Source organism: Octopus bimaculoides, chromosome 2, assembly GCF_046866305.1.
Source record: "Octopus bimaculoides isolate indiv1 chromosome 2, ASM4686630v1, whole genome shotgun sequence".
Taxonomy (NCBI): Eukaryota; Metazoa; Mollusca; class Cephalopoda; order Octopoda; family Octopodidae; genus Octopus; species Octopus bimaculoides.
Window position 1 is genome coordinate 43,266,991 of NC_142929.1, and position 18,290 is coordinate 43,285,280.

General features: G+C 34.0%; 1 long non-coding RNA gene across 1 annotated transcript in view; it reads left to right on the top strand.

The window, feature by feature from the left end:
• The window catches only part of LOC149137044 (uncharacterized), a 107,341-nt gene extending 89,478 nt beyond the window's left edge, over window positions 1-17,863 (top strand). The window contains exon 2 of the long non-coding RNA XR_016238805.1: window positions 17,332-17,863. This is a non-coding gene — a long non-coding RNA (uncharacterized LOC149137044). The remainder of the gene's footprint in view (window positions 1-17,331) is intronic.
• Window positions 17,864-18,290: the final 427 nt, after the last annotated feature.

Consider the following 18,290-nt stretch of genomic DNA (forward strand, 5'->3'; position numbering starts at 1 on the left):
GAATGTATATAGATAGGAATGTAAATACAAACTACCTGGAGAGGGAGCGAATTAAAGTGATATTTCTATTTCCATAAATTGACAATAAATGTCAGAGAATTTGAAGACAGTGTCTGCAAAGACAAATTGCAAATATAAAATACAAAACATAAAAAGGACTAATAAAGCAACAACAAAAAATATAGCTACTGAAATAATTCACATGAACCACGAAAGATAAATGAGCTTGTATGTATGTATGTCTGTATGTATGTATGCATGTATGTATGTATGTATGCAAGAGAGCTTGCCCTAGTGGCTAGGGCGTTGTGCTCACAATCATGAGATCGTGATTAAGATTCCCACCTCCAGGCGATGCGTTGTGTTCTTGAGCAAAATACTTCATTTCATGTTGCTCTGTGATCACTTCAACATAGTATCATTTTCCAGATATCGATTGCTATTTCCAGCAAACATTGGTTCCTTGTTATGTCGCATTTTCCTATTTAAATTCTGTCTTTACGGTGCTTTTAGCTGGAAAATAATACTATTGTATTTGCAGTAATATTTATAATTTTTATATAAAAAATTTTCACTGATCTTGGTTCTGTCTACAGTTAGGCGTTAAACCGAATATACTAGCATTGATGAAACGGATATTTTAAAATTTCGACATTCGTTGAATCTAGCTGACGAGGACTAACCGAATTTACAGTAATAGGCGTATTAGGAAAGTTCGAGACTGGAGTACTAGATTATCCATTGTAGATTGTCCATCTATCCGGTATTCTTCCTAGAGGTAAAACGAAAATTTTTATATTCACTGCCCGCACATATCTTTGCCAGTGTACATTCAGTGAAGCTTTACATAGCGTGGTACGGTTATCGACTGCTATTTTTAGCAAACATTGCCACATTTAGCCACATTTTCCTATTTAAATTCTACCTTTACGGTGCTTTATTTAGCTGGAAAATAATAGTATTGCATTGCAATAATATTTATAATTTATATTTATATATGTATGCATGCATGTATGTTTGTATGTATGTGTGTATGTATGTATATACCCGTGTGGACCATTTACATTCTCGCTAATCACTTCACCATGAACGCATTATTCAAAATACTACCAAAATACTGCCTGGATTTACCTGGAATTATACCTAAGGACCTATACCTTCACCGAAGTACAGACAAACCTCCATACACCCTGGTAAAAGATGAGCTGTGAACTTCATTCTCCTGTCTGTATTCTTCTATCTACTTAACTCTTTATTCTTCTGTTTTATTTCTTATAAACTGTCTAGAACTTTTCCTGTCTATATTTTTCATACATACTAATCTTGTCTCTGATGACGGTATAGGCAGTGTACGGACATGATAGCCTATCACTTGGGATATCCCAGAAAAGACTTCAAATTTACCCTAATAAAAATTATTCTATATGATTTCAGATACTCCTCCTGCCTTGGTTTCTGTTGTATTTCCCCCCTAATATCATATATATAAAATCAAAATAAGCAACAGGATTTCAAGTAGTAATGTAGTACGACCGTTTCAAGGGAATCCATTTAATTGAACAATGCAATCATTACATCATTACATCCTGTGGTAGTAGTAGTAGTAGTAGTAGTAGTAGTAGTAGTAGTAGTAGTAGTAGTAGTAGTAGTAGTAGTAGTAGTAGTAATGGTAGTGGTGGTGGTGGTGGTGGTAGCAGTTGCAGCAGATTCCCTTCCCTACCTTTTGTACAGTCTAGAATAGATAATGTCTGCATATAAGATTGAAAACAGATAAATACCTTTGTGGCCTGAATTCTCTTTTCTTTTTTCTTTTCTTTTGTTCACCGGGTTACTGATTGCATGGATATATTTTGAAACTGAAGACAGATTTACGTAGGTTAAATGTAGGTATGTCGAGGAAATGTACTCAATATACAGGGTCTAGATACCTAGAAATTTTCTGAAACGATAACAGTAAATAAATATATAAATAAATATAATACAACTAATAAATTAAAGGAGTGTGGAGTTCACAAACAATAGGAAAATATCAAGAGGATTTACATACCAAGTATTGAAATGAATAAGAAAGATCTATCCAAAATTATGGTAGGGCTGGTTTTAAATGAAACTAATACAACATGACAGGATCAGGTAACCTATTTTAAAGACCCATAAAATATGAAGTCTATAAATTTAATGCGATACAGGAAAAAGGCGACATTTTATCTAAAAGAGTCTAAATGATATACGTATGCTTTGTGTGAAATAAGATGTGTTAGTTCTAGTTATTTATTATACAACTATGTAAGTTACAACGATATCAGTTTTGTTGGAGATATTAAATCCCCTTCAGAGAAAACGATATTGAGTCAGTTTTCTGGTAAAGTTGTTTATTTGATACAAATTTCTATTGTATTTTTACCAAAGGAAGACAAAAAGAAATGAAGATAATCTTAATCTTTTATCTTTTACTTTTACATGCTTCAGTCACTGGACTGTGACTATGATGGGGCACCGTCTTGAAGGGTTTAGTCAACAAATCGACCACAGGATTTATTTTCAGTCTCTTTTTGCTGAACTACTATGTTACAGAGACGTAAAGAAAAAAAAAACAATACTGGTTGTCAAGCCGTTATGAGGACAAGTACAAAGGCATATACACATGCGTGCCCGCGCATGCACATAGATGTACGCCCACATATATGGTGGGCTTCTCTCAGTTTCTATCGAGGGTCTCCACTTACAAGGCTTTGGTCAGCCCGGGACTATTGTAGAAAACACTTGCCCAGAGGGCCACGCAGTAGGATCGAACCCGAAACTACGAAACTAAGAACTAAACTTGTTACCACAGCCATTTCTGCACTGTTAGGCAGTTCGGTGGCGGGCAGTGAGAATCGTTAGCACGGCCGGCTAAATGCTCCGCGGCATTTCGTTCGTCTTTTCGTAGTGGGTTCAAATGCCGTCTGGTCGACATTACTTTTCACCCTTTTGGGGTCGATAAAATAAGTGCCAGTTGAACAGTAGTGTTGCTGCAATCGACTTATCCCCTCCTCCGAAAGAATGAAAGACAAAGTCGACCTCGATGGAATTTGAACTCAGAGCGTAAAGGCGGCCGAAATGCCGCTGAGCATTTTGCCCGGCGTGCTAACGATCCTGCCAACTCGCTGCCTTTACACCAATTAGAATATTAGCTGATATTTTCTATATGGAGTTTCGTTTTTAAATTAACAATGATAAAACTGTGAGAAATTAGAAATGACCCAAGAACCAAATAAGATGCATAGATTAGGCTAAAGTGAAATACTTACTGTTAATTTGGACCAACGTATAAATTCACAGATAATGTTTCACTGTGCAAAACTAACGTATTCAAATTATTTTCTTCACTGGAACAGCCTTTGGTGTGTTTAGTCGAACAAATCGACCCCAGTACTTATTTTTGAGTGTGATACTTATTTTATTGGACTCTTTTGCCGAGCCTCTAGGCTCCGGGAACGTCAGAAAACCAACATCAGTTGTGAAGTGGTGGAGGCGCAAACAAGACGTGTACATACGCGTGCACACATACGTGGATATACGACGGGTATCTGTGCAGTTTCAGTCTATCATATTTACTAACAATACATTGGTTGACCTGGAGCTATAGCAGAAATCACATGCCCATGTGTGCACAGCGGAAGTGAAGTCGAAATCACGTGGTTGCAAAGCGAGTTTCTTAACCACACAACCATATGTTGATTAATCAATGAACTGGATTCAACTCCATTTCTCTTTCTAATTATGCCAGATATTTTATCAACAACAACTTTCATTTCGATTAAATAGTTTGGGCATTATTGCCTAAACAATAAAATGTGAATACTGAAATGTATTGTCAGATACCAGAAAAATTATAAATTGTTACGATAACCATGTATTATTGCTGCTATGCTATTTCAAGAGAACTCACTGATACCAAAGTTACTAGAATTACAGGTGGGTGGTTTATGCGCCACTATTTTGATATTGATATCGTTGTCTTTTAGAAATGTGTAATCTTTATAGTAAAATACGAAATGTTTCTGTGTTGATATCAGTAAACGTAATCGCTGCTAATTCATAAATTCAAATGTAAATGTATTTTACATAATACTAAATTTAAGAAACTAGAAAGTTCTGGAGAATTTCCAGATTAGACAAGTTCGTGTCGGATATAAGTATACCAAATACTATGCAAGATAAATTTTGGAATTATTGAAATTATCTTCCCTTCGGGAGAACAGTACAGGAATGCCAAGTGACAGTTACAGTCAATCTTAAATGAGGACGGAAGATAATCTCAAGGATGAAGCACCCTCGGAAATTAGCATGCCATTAAGAAAAAGTCTAAATGTCTGAAGACAAGAGGACGTAGAACGAGAAGGAGAAAGTGAGGGAGAGAGATAGAGTAGGCGTAAGAGAGAGAGAGAGAGAGAGAGAAAGAGAGGGAGAATGTGAGAAAAGTAGAGAAAAGTAGAATGTGAGACACAAAGAGTTAGGTCACCCAAAGGAATTAAAGAAAAAATACGGTCAGTAGCGCATTTCAGCATGCAATCTTGAAATTCAACTTTTAATTTATTTATGAAAAATTATGTATACATTTTATTCCTGTAATTCCTCAAATGTTCCCAGTGGAACGTGGGAAGATTTTAAATCTTTTCAGGTCAGTAATGATGGACAAAAAGCTACTTCTATTGTTGTTAGCGACATAACCAGAAAAGGTTTGCGTGAATTATAAGAAAGGCAAGGAGTTGGGTCAAGACAAGTTTACAAAGAATGTATCATAGATAGACAGATGAATAGATAAACATACAAGTACATATCTACAGAGATGTTTACACACTCACTTACACACACGTATATATAGGTGTGTAGAGGTGTGTGTTCGTGTATGTATGCATGTATGTATATACGCATGTGTGTGTGGTTGTGTACGTAATTTATATATATATATATATAGATATATAATTTAGAGATTTCCTACAAGTAATTGAGAGGTTTTCCTACAAGTAATTGAGCTTTCTTACAAGTAATTGAGAGCTTTCCTACAAGTACTGATATTTTTATTATTTATTTAGTAATATACGTTATTTGAATTCTTATTCTTTCCAGAGACCTGTATTTTGAGTAGAATATAATCTTGATCAATTTATTGGGAATTGCACTGGTTTTTTTCTTCTACTGTGGCCACGAAACGCGCGTAGTGAACCCTTTACCTTCTATTTTATTAATTTACTAAGTAGAATTAAATTTTTAGTCTAGTATTTTATAGATTTTATGGATTTTATACTTTTCTTTTAGATTTTATAGATTTTTAAATTAGTATTTTGTACAGTACGCTTTTCATGATGGTGATTGGTCTCCTTCATTGTTTGAATTGTATATTGGTGGTTCTTCTCTAAATTATATTTATATACGTACATTATTTATTATAAAATTCAATTTGGTATTACTAAATTGAATATTCCTGTATGTTTGGAATTTTACATTTCCTAATATTAGTTTGGTAAGAAGAAAATTTCCGAGACATTAACCGAACTTCAACGAAGAATCACAAGCAAGCTCCTCGATACTTACTCTTTTACTCTTTTCTCTTTTTTTTTTTGCTTGTTTCAGTCATTTGACTGTGGCCATGCTGGAGCATCGCCTTTAGTCGAGAAAAACGACCCCAGGACTTATTGTTTGTAGGCCTAGAATTTATTCTATCGGTCTCTTTTTGCCGAACCGCTAAGTTACGGGGACGTAAACACACCAGCATCGGTTGTCAAGCGATGTTTTTTTTTGGGGGGGGGGGAAACCCAGACATACAAAAATATTCACACACATACATATATATATATATATATATATATATATATATACACACACACATATATACGACAGGCTTCTTTCAGTTTCCGTCTACCAAATTCACTCACAAGGCTTTAGTTGGCCCGAGGCTATAGTAGAAGACACTTGCCCAAGGTGCCACGCAGTGGGACTGAACCTGGAACCATATGGTTGGTAAGCAAGCTACTTACCACACAGCCACTCCTATATTTATATATACATGCATACATACATATATATACATTCTTGCACACACGCACACACATATACATATATAATGCTTCATATAGTATACGTTTCGTTGTGTGTTAGTTTATAATGGAAACTGAAGAACTGTCACTAAAGAAAGGATAAGAGAAAGCTGAAAAAATATAAAAGTTACCATAACGAAGCTGCAGATATAAATTAATAAGTAAATAAATAAATCAGATAATTTATGAATAAGTAAAAATTAATTATTCTTTCTGTTTAGATGTGGTACACAAGCGTCGTGCCTGGTTTTAGAGGTAGGCACCGCTGCAATCATATATTGGCTTAATTAAACGCAGATTAAAGGTAATTAGTATAAAAGAGGACAGGGTAAAGTGAGAGAAGGAATGTCTAACTGTGAGGGAAGATATAAGTTAAACAGAAAATGTAATGAAAAACATGTCTATCTGCAAAACCTTTCAGTCTGAGGATATTTTGTATATAGTTAAAAAGCACTCAGTGTGAACCGATACAAAATCTTTCTTCGGGAAAAATATTTCAACTATGTCTTCTTTATCGTTCAGACGGTTGGTATGCCTCTCTTAACTGCCTGCTAGCCGTCAATGCTGTCATCGCGTTCTTAGCAGTCACTTGAAAGTATTGTCTCTGATTAATCCCTTTCAGCACACTATAACGACACTTTACCATGAAGAGCTGCGGGTGGTTTTGGTAATAGTGATAGGAAGAATTAGTGACTCGAAACATCGAAGAACTATATCGTCTGGTTAGCCTCCATTCGTTAAAGTCATGGCAGACATCAAACAGGTGACACAATGACTTCCTCATACTGCAGCCTCTGCGTATTTAGTTATATCTGAACCATTTTTCCTTATTCTCCAACATAAGGCAATGCTTCACTTTATTCAGCTTTAGTTATTGTCTTGCTTCTTCTTTGTTCCTTTTAGCTTCTCTTTTCTTCAGTACTGCCTCCCAACTCTCATTTACTTTTTCATGCCTTGTTCCATATGCGATGTGGGAAGGCCATTTCATAAAACAACTGGAATCAATTAAACGTGCCTACTTGTTAGAATTGATAATGTGATTTTAAGTATTTTAAGTTCACTCATCAATACACACAGCTACATATATTCAAATAACTACCAGACTACCACTGCACTTAGTAACACATATACAACATACTCAGAGATGCATACACATACAAGCACTCAGACATTAATTCAAACTAATATAATGATGTGTAGTTTAACTGAATTATAAACAACTCGAGGCAAATATATTCAACTAGAAATATTATACACTCAGTGCTTCTGGTGGCTTGATGTGTTTTTACACCAGCGGAGCCTTCTTCAGCCGGGGGACAAATAAAAGATATTTTTTTCAAACTAAGTGATGTGTACATGCATGAAGGTCTATGAAAGGCACTGAGTGTTACAATAAGTTGAGATGTCAGTAAACCCATGCTTCTTTTCTTTACGTATTGACAGTCGACACATAGCATCAACAAATTTAGGATTAACATATAATTTGGAGCTGTAAATATTAAATATATCTCAGAATATGATATGATTATAATGTTCTTTTTCAGAAATCTACCAAATAGCTAAAATGCTAGCTCTAAAGTCTCTCTAAGAGATCAATGCAGTAGCTGTGCTAACAAGAAATGTTCGTGGCCACTTCAGTAAAGTCCGTTCGATTGGACAGCCATGTTGAGGTGGTTACGAACATTACCAAAGAGCAATATGAAGGTAAATCGATAAAAAAAAATTGTATCAGTGCTAAGGGAATTATTGTTAGTATTCAATGCCACGAAACGGATGCATCATTTACTTTTTATTCTCTGATAATTCTGTGTAGTGCACAGTCAAGAATAATTTGATACCTTTATGTAGGACGTGTTGCGTTGAATGATTCACCTGTTGATATCAATATGTTGTTCGTTCAAGTGCTGTACATACTTAGAAAGACTAGTGTTGTTCTTGCCTCTATAATTCTTGAATATGAATTTATGCTCAAAGGAACAATATATGATATGTATGTATATGATATATATATATATATATATATATATATATATATATATATATATATATATATATATGACACGTATTTATAAGTATTACAATACATTATTGGTTCCATGAAACATGCCTGAGGTTTAAACTTTCGTTTTGTACATAATTTTTATTTTCCTGCAGCTATTCACGGCTACATTGAAATTATTCAAGCTGAATTTGTGTCGATCATACATTTTGCCCTTTGTACTGTTTTCAACAATTTGAGTTACTTAGGACACATTGCAAATCAAATATGCATATGCATGCAGACACATTACTCACTGGGGATAACAATACATAAATGTATGTATGTATGTGTTTATCTATCTATCTATCTATCTATCTATCTATCTATCTATTTATATATATATATGCACATATACGCATGCGTATATGCATATATATATATAAACGTATATATATATATATATATATATATATATATATATATATATATAGATAGATAGATAGATAGATAGATAGATAGATAGATAGATATTATTTATATTAGCATATGATTGAACGCCACGCATCCTCTTCCAGCTAAGTTTTAGCTTCATAATTCTGATGCGCACTCTATACGATCTTTTCACTCTTTCGTTTTTCGCTCTTTCTCTCTCTTATTCCTTTACCTCCTCTTCTCCCACTATTCTATTCTATCACTCTGTCACTATCTCTCCCTTACTCCTCCTCCCTTGCACATGTGGCTCCCACGTGGTTATCGGCCATCTTTCTTTCTTCTCCTAACTTGTGTTTCTTTCTTTCTCTCCGTTGTAGCTGGAACAAGGAAGACGTGTTTTTGTCTGTCTTCTGTCCAAGCTTGATTTATGCGTTCGCCACCACAGCCTCGTTTAGGCTTAGCAGCCCTTCCTCTTTGTTTTTACTGTCCTGTTTGTGTTACCAATTTTGACCCTCCGCGTATTCCCAAATTTTATTTAATTTGCTTTGCGGGAGCAACTGTTTTATCGAAAGAATATATTATTGCTAAATGCTCGAAATACGAGAGTAGAAAAACAGCCAACAACTGATTAAAAGTCGTTCTTTATGTTGTTTGTTTTGTTTTCCATTTGTGTCTTTCGTTGTTCGAAAAAATAGTTCATATTCCATATACTCGTATTTCGTATTTTTGTTGTTGTACACGCTTCATGACGCCCTGTGCCTATATATGCTTATATATATATATATGTATATATATATATATATATATATATATATATATATATATATATATATATATATATATATATATATATATAATTTATATTGTATTATATATATATATATGCATACATACATAATACATATATATATATATATATATATATATATATATATATATGTATATGTATGTATGTATGCATGGAATTATGCATAGTTGATTTGCTAAAATGCACCAAACACACAAACTCTGTTTAAGACAGTAGACAGAGATTTGGAGGACATGTGGTTGCTATTTTCAGCAGATCAAACGAGGTATAGTGACTGCTCTCACGTGTAGAGAAAATTAATGGAATCTGTCAATGTACTCACCCCTTTACAATTTTGTTCACATAACATTTCCAAATTCTGTGTATTAAATATGAGAGCACCAGCTTTACTATTTGAATTTAATGCAGATAGTGACTTGTCACATTTGATATCCATCTCTTCAATATATCGTCCTGAACACAACCATTCTACTTCTCCAGAATTACATATCTCAGGAATGAACTCTTGTCCCACTTTTCCTGTCACTCACACGCCTAAAAACAAAGAACTAGACAGGTTTTTATCCACCAGTTATCCCTATCATGATACTCCGATCAAGGCCTCTAAAGGTTATGCATTAACACTGTTCTACGGACACAGATTAACAAATAAAGTGATAACAGTGTGCGTGTATATATACATATATATCATGTGAGGTGGTTGTATAAACTTAATAACAGCTTCGTAATGTTACTGATAATTTAAGGATCTATTTAGACTCCATAGTATATTTAAAGCGTCTCTATTTTTGACATGATGGTAACTTTTGCTCTTTTCAAAGTATATATTTCAAAACTATATATAATCACAGTCTTCACTTAATCTTAAACTAATAAAGATATAAAAATTCTTGGTTTTTTACCCTTTATATCTATAGACAAGGTCCTCTAGGGAGCAAATCTTATGTCTAAGTCAAAGAATATGGTATTGATAACAATACACAAAGTGTAAAATCTTTTTTAAGATAATATATGCAAGAGTGTGTTTGCGTTTGATTGTTTGTGTTTGCGCATGTGTGTAGTTATCTGTATAAATGCGTGCATGCATAAGTATATGTAACTATATATATATATATATGTGTGTGTGTGTGTGTGTATATGTATGTGTGTGTATATATATATATATATATATGTGTGTGTGTGTGTATGTGTGTTTGTGTGTGTGTGTGTGTGTGTGTGTATATAGATTTAGTAATGTTTGAATACGTTATAAATCTGTTGTCTAATAGATGGCCTTATCTTCTCAGACTCCTCCCTGAATGACAGTAATAACAGCAAAGCGGCTCTGATAACACAAAAATTCTCTTCACTGTCTGCACACTGACGTCAGTGGCTCCAGCAATATGTGATGTAGTGTCCAAAATTTTATTTTAGTATACAAGAATTAGACCACCCGTACCAACATAACCCATAAACATGCTAATTTTTGGTAAAGATATATTTATTTTCGATCATTGCAGCTCTCGCTGTTGTTGTTCTGTAGCTCTCTCTCTCTCTCTCTCTCTCTCTCTCTCTCTCTCTCTCTCTCTCTCTCTCTCTCTCTCTCTCTCTCTCTCTCTCTCTCTCTCTTTATATATATATATATATATATATATATATATATATATATATATATATATATATATATATATTTATATATATAGTTTCCTACCATTGTGCTGACCGATGTCGTCTTGCATGCTTCTTTTTGTTGTTGACGAAGAAATTAATGCTATTTCTAATCGAGTGATTGTATAGTATCATCATATCAGAGTTTCATTGAAGTTTTCACAGGAATAATTATATACAAATATGATACGTTCATAAATAACACCTACATGCAAATACATCATTGTATGTATGGGTGTCGATTGTTTTTAAGCTTAGATAGAGAAAGAAGACCAAGAAAATGTTTAGGCTGTCCGATTTTGCTGGCATGAAAAGAATAAAGTTACTTTCTGACTTCTGACATTGACCGAATGCTTGCATAAAAATGGACTCCGTAAAAGAACAAAAGGGCTAAATGGTAGTGTAAATTGGACGATGGATCCAGTGTACCAAGATTGCCAAGCAAAGTCCATCTCAACAAACGGGATTCCATACAGTTTCTGTGTAACATATTTAAGTTTTAAAGCTTCGGTTGACCCAGCACTATTATAGTAGCCACTCACCTAAGATGCTGCATAAAGAGGCGTAACTTTATTATTATTATTATTATTATTATTATTATTATTATTATTATTATTATTATTATTATTATTATTATTATTATTATTATTATTTACTTTTAATGCATGCTTGTTACAATCACTAGCCGAGACACATCCAGCGTCCTGGGGTGAGTGAAGGATAAGGAGGCAATAGCGAAATACCTTCATTTAATATAACATACATTTAAATTGATAGGGTTTTTCAAGGATGTGGGAAGTACTTGTCAGTACAATCTCTTGAATTTCTCTGAGACATGGTTCTCCTGGGATATTATATAGATGTTTCTGACATATCTTTCTTATCATACCTAGGGCACCCACAATAACAGGAACATTATTATTATTATTATTATTATTATTATTATTATTGTTCAGTAGTTTTATTTTTATAACGTGCTTTCACTTCACTACCGAGCGCAGCTCTGTGAGCCTTGGGTATGTGCTGTGGTTTGCTGTGGTGCTCTTATGTTTACTGTATTGAAAGTGTTTTGCGTAGAATGTGTGCAGTACCCAGTAGTGCAATTTTCTGTATGTTATATATATTTGTAAGTCCTGGGGTTTTTGTTATGCATTTGTCTGAATATTTTTTTATTATACCTAAGGCACCTACTATGATAGGAATTGTTTCTGTTTTTAGACTCGTTGTTTTATCGAGGTCTATATTTACATTATTTTTCTTCCATATTTTATATGTATGTGTTGTTGCGTTTTCGTTTTTTGGGTAGAGCACTGCTGTGAAATAGGCGTATAGTATCGAAATGTATTCCTCACGTGTCCATTTATGCCGTTTTGGTTTTGTTTGCGGGACATGAGGAACAACGTCCGGTCCATTATTTTGACGGTCATCGTTTTCGTAGGGTACCGGTTCGTTTATTTCTGTTGTCAGATTGTTTTGCACGTTCAGATCTTCGTATTTTTTTTCGTAACAAGCTTACAGTACGCACTTCTCGGTTGTTATTCTTGGGTGTAATAATACCGGTGTTATTTAATCTGTTTGTAATTTTTTTGTACATGGTGTTTTGGGGTTCGAAGATGGTTTGATCCTGATGTAACACGTGTGTTTACGATCGCTGTGCGAGTAGTGGAGGTATCAAGTTAAAATACATCATTATATTTGGAAAGATAGAAATAAATTTCAATGAGTATTACTTACTCGGATATAATCCAACCCTTCGTCAGCTATTTTTTGGCTCAATGCGATGTCTTTATTCCCGATGTTTTTGGATAAGTTTCGGAGCAGTGATTTATCGTTCTCACATGTTAAACTTCCCCGGTGTAGTCTCTGTTAAACTTCCCCGGTGTAGTCTCTGTTAAACCTCCCCGGTGTAGTCTCTGTTAAACTTCCCCGGTGTAGTCTTGTTAAACTTCCCCGGTGTAGTCTCTGTTAAACTTCCCCGGTGTAGTCTCTGTTAAACTTCCCCGGTGTAGTCTCTGTTAAACTTCCCCGGTGTAGTCTCTGTTAAACTTCCCCGGTGTAGTCTCGTTAAACTTCCCCGGTGTAGTCTCGTTAAACTTCCCCGGTGTAGTCTGTTAAACTTCCCCGGTGTAGTCTCGTTTATTATTATCATCATCATTATTATTATTATTATTATTATTATTATTATTATTATTATTATTATTATTATTATTATTATTATTATTATTATTATTCAGTAATCTTATTTTCATCACATGCTTTCACTGTACTACCGAGCGCAACTCTGTGTGCCTTAGGTGTGCTGGGGTATGTTTTGGTGCTCTTACATTCACTGTATTGAAAGTGTTTTATGTAGGATGTGTGCGCTGCCTAGTGTTGCTAGCTACTCTATGTTATGTATACTTGTAAGTCCTGGTGATTTTGTTATGTATTTGTCTGAATGTTTTTTTTTATCATAGCTAATACGCCTATGATAATAGGAATTGTTTCTGTTTTTAGGCTCCGCATTCGAGTTACCTCTATTTCCAGATTTTTGTATTTTGAAAGTTTCTTCAATTCATTTAGAGAAACATTGTCATCTGTTGGTATTGATACATTGATTAGAAAGAATTTTTTTCTTGGTTATTTCTGACAACTATATCCGATCTATTGACTTTACTTTCTCTATCTGTTTGTATTGGCATATTCCAGAGTATGGTTGCTTTCTCATTTTCTGTGACTTTTTCTATGACTTTTTCTGTGTATATAGGTCCCAATTTTGTTGTGTCTATGAATATATATCTTCTTAGACAGGACTGGACAGCCGGGGACAATATGATTTATTGTTTTTTCCCATCACCACACATTCTGCAGTTACTTCTTATATTTTTTTCTTTATGTGTTTTTTGTGATTTCTGGTGAGAAAGCTTTGATCTTGTGCTACAATTAAAACTCTTTCAGTCTCTGCTTTGAGTCCTGAGCTTCTCAGCCATTGTTGGGATTTTGCTTTGTTTATTTCTTTTTTGTTTAGCTTAATGCAATATTTGCCATGTAAGTGCTTTTCTTGCCATCGTTTTATCACGATCCGTTGCTGTTCCAGTTTTAGTTTGGATTTCAGTTGTTTTACAGCTTTTGTTTTTTGTTCTTTTTCTTCATAGTTGTTAGGTACTATGACTTTTTTCTTTATATTTGTCAGCTTCCTTAAAAACAGAAAACAGTGGTGTTTAACGGTTGATCGATAAAATCTAACCTACCCCTAGTAGACCATGATGGCATTTGAGTCTAGAATACAAAGAATAAAGAATAAATTCTGCATCGCGTCTAGTATATTGTTGTAACAGCTCCACCACTCGATCGGAGTAAATTTTATGTTACTGATCGTGAAGCTAGACTGATTTGGCTGGAAAATGGGTTTGTTGTGAGATTTCTTGTGGTTGTTGTTATTGTAGTTATTATTTTCATTATGGTTGATATTGTGCTGGTGGTTGCGGTGGCTCAGCCCAGGTTATGCCCGATCTAGCTAAACAACGATAAACAGACGTTCCAACCAGGAGCGTCTGTTGTGTATGTGTCGTTTTTGTTTTTAAGTAAAACATTAACTATTGGTATGAATGGAGAGTATTTAGGCTGTTATTTCTAGGAGGCTGAAACGGCCTTGTAGAGCGAGAGCTGCCACCGTTGACTAGATTTTTATCTATAGCTCAGCGCCTGTAATAGCTCTTTCAAGAAAGTTTAAAATATAGGAACCTCGTAAGGAATTTAACCGAATTTTGAGACCTGCAAGTTCCGTTTTCCTGTCATATTTTCATTTTATTTATAAAAACCCCAAAAGTTTATTTACATCTATATTGAGGTTAATGAAACACATATACACACATAAATACACACAAACACACACACACACACACACATATGATAATTTTCTATATTGTGCATGTGTAAATATACTTGTGTATATATATAAACACAAATGCATATACTAATGTGTTGGGGTGTGTATGTATGTATGTATGTATCTATATCTATATATATATATGTACACTCACACATGCATATATGTATATATATATATATATATATATATATATATATATATATATATATATATATATATATATATATATATGTACACACATGCACGCATATATATATATATATATATATATATATATATATATATATATACACATGTGTGTGTGTGTGAGTGTACGTGTGTGTGTATGTGTATGGAGATGGAGAGAGTGATAGAAAAACGTTTTTATAAAGAGTAGGGAGAAGAGATTAATAATTGAAGAGATCTAAAGAATCGTATATTAATTTCTTCATATATATACGCACATGTGACTAGATGCCCAAGTGTGCATCTAAGTGTGAATCATTAATATTATATAATTAAGATCTTGGTTGAAACAAAAACATATAGAATTTCTCCCAAAAGACAAATAATAAAAGAACTAGATAAAAATAATAATAAATAAATGAATCAAATAATAAAATAAGACGTATGTAAACGACATATTTTTATATTTGTCTTTGACTTTTTTATTCAATTTTCTTTTATTCTAAACAGCTGGAAATATATTTCTTTAGGCCATTAACTTAAAATAAATGGTTCCATATTGTGGAGTATTAAACGACCACAGTTTATATTCCCTAGGCGTCGTTATATACTAAAGAGTCCTGATGTTAAAGTTTATCGAATTTCATATTTTAAAACCTTATCTTTTTATCTTCTCTCGCGGAGATAATGTCCTGGCACTTGTTATATCCACGCTAAAACAAACAGATAAAAATATATAATAAAATACTAAAATGAAAACGGAATGATATAAAAGGATAGGACGAAGAAAAAGGATATATAACATGTTTGGGGAAAACGACGTTTCATATGATCGATGTCGTCTGTAGACCCTATGAACAGCTGAAAGGAATATATTCTAGATGACTATTGTAGAAATCTTCCTTCAATAATAGTGTTTAAAAAGTGGAGCACAACATGTCTATAGGGAATTCCTCTAAGGGATTTTGCATTTAGTATTTCCTATGAGCATCAAGCTTCCTTGAAAAATTGCTATCATCCACTGGTGTCTGGCATATTTTAATCGGTGATGTTGATCTTAAGTTAGAATTACTTTATCATTCGCAGGATTCATTTTGACTATTTCAACCACACTGGGCACTTAAAATATATTTTTAGCAGACAATATATTTTCAATTATATACATACGTATGTATTTATGTATGTACGTACTATGCATTGCATGCATGTATGTATGTATGTATGCATGTATGTATGTATTGTATGTATGTATGTATGTATGTATGTATGTATGTATGTATGTATGTATGTATAATCCAATGTGTATGAATTAATCTACATGAGTGTATTTATGTTACTCTCAAGAGAAAACTAAATTATATATACACACACATATATCCACTCGGATATAGGCACACATTTACACACGCACACACACACACACACACACACACACACACACACACAGAGATACACACATATGTGTATGTGCGTACGCACGCGCGTGTGTGTGCGTGTGTGGTACTGCAAACATTATTAGTCCCTACAGTCGTGTGCAGCGAAGGGCGAAAGACAGAGACGGGTGTAAGGTTTCTGAAATATATATACATATATATATGTATATATATATATATATATATATATATATATATATATATATATATACACACAAATGTTGTGTGTGTGTGTTTGTGCGTGTGTGTGTGTGAGAGAGAATGTGTGAATGCGTGTGTGTTTGTTTATGCACACACACGCACACACATCACGCATACGCCCACACGCACGTACACACACACGCACACACGCACACAGACAGACAGACAGACACACAGACACACACACATCTACATGTGCATTTTCTCTGTTAAATGAATCTGAGAATAGATGAGGCATAAATATATATACACATGCGTCAAATTCAGTACATTTTTGATATCCGGCATTATTAACACCACGTAGGAATTACATTATGTTAAGGAATATTGTTGATGTAAGTATTTGTCTTGTTTAACCCCAGGTAAGCTTTGATCCAATAAACCCATGATCAAAGTGTTGTCATTGAGACGAGCAAGTTTGATTTTTTTAAAAATATTCTTTAATTGCAGTCAAAGACTATATTATGACGAGTGAACCCTCCGCCCTGAGAGGAGGATAGCTAGGGAGTCTGACTGAGTCACCCTGTAGCTCATTCCGTGGTTTTATGTTCTGAGTTCAAATCCGCACGAGCTCGACTTTAGCTTTTTCCAGAGTCGGTAAAATATAATTCTAATCAAGCACTGATGCCATTTTTGAAGATTTATTATACGTTGATATCAAACTATGTCAGTGAAATAAATTTTAAACATTAATATTTTCTCTCTTTTTTCAGAACGGAAGGAAATCTGACAACTCCTTTCACGGTGACGAATCTGCCGAAGATACATTTTCTACTGGAATCAGTTTCAAAATTTCATCTGCTGTCGAAATAAAAAGAATGAAATAAAATAAAATAATATAAAAGTAGGAGCAAGTTTATGTGTTTATTCGGATTGGTGGAAATAAAAATTGGAACTCTCTCAAGCTACTTGCTATTTTGACAGGGGACTGTCCTTTTAGATAATGCAGTCATAAATATGCAGTGCGCGTGTGAACGCAGGAAAGGTCATAGCTGGGACAAGTTTGATAAACAAGCGTTACTAATCTGTGATTAAATCACCACAACCAACAATAATTCAAAATTATTGCACCTATCAGTCAAGAGTTAAAAATTCTTCAGTCACGTCTTACATGTTTTATTTCCTAAGATTTCTAGGATGTAAAACTGAAAGTATTGTATAAAGTTGCTTTGCGTGCAAATGTATTATAAAGAAGTGAACAGAAAAGATTTTTGACGAAATAAAGAACGTTTTGGAAAATATTAACCTTTCTGTCTTTCTTGCTTTTTCTTTATCTTCATATATACAGGGTGTCCCCAAAAAAATGTACTCACACTTTGACTTCCCAGTACTCATGCATTTTGTTTTCAAGTAGATGTTTATTGATATACATACAATCCTAAAAAGTTAAATTAAATTCAGGAAAATAAACTGTTGTAGAAACAATTATTTATTGTCATCTAGAATTATTTAATGTTCTCTCTCATTCCTGCGTGTTTGCAAATGTTCAAATGTTCGTTTGGGCAATGCTGGCGGTATATTTTCCACATTGTGCAAATGATGCACCGCTCGAGGCGGCGCTGGAGAGAGTAGAACTTCAAGGCTTTAAGGCGGTCCCAGTAATCAAGATCAGATTCGTTTGGTAAGTGCCCTCTGGGGTGATTCAATCCTTGAGATGTTTTGTTTTGTATGG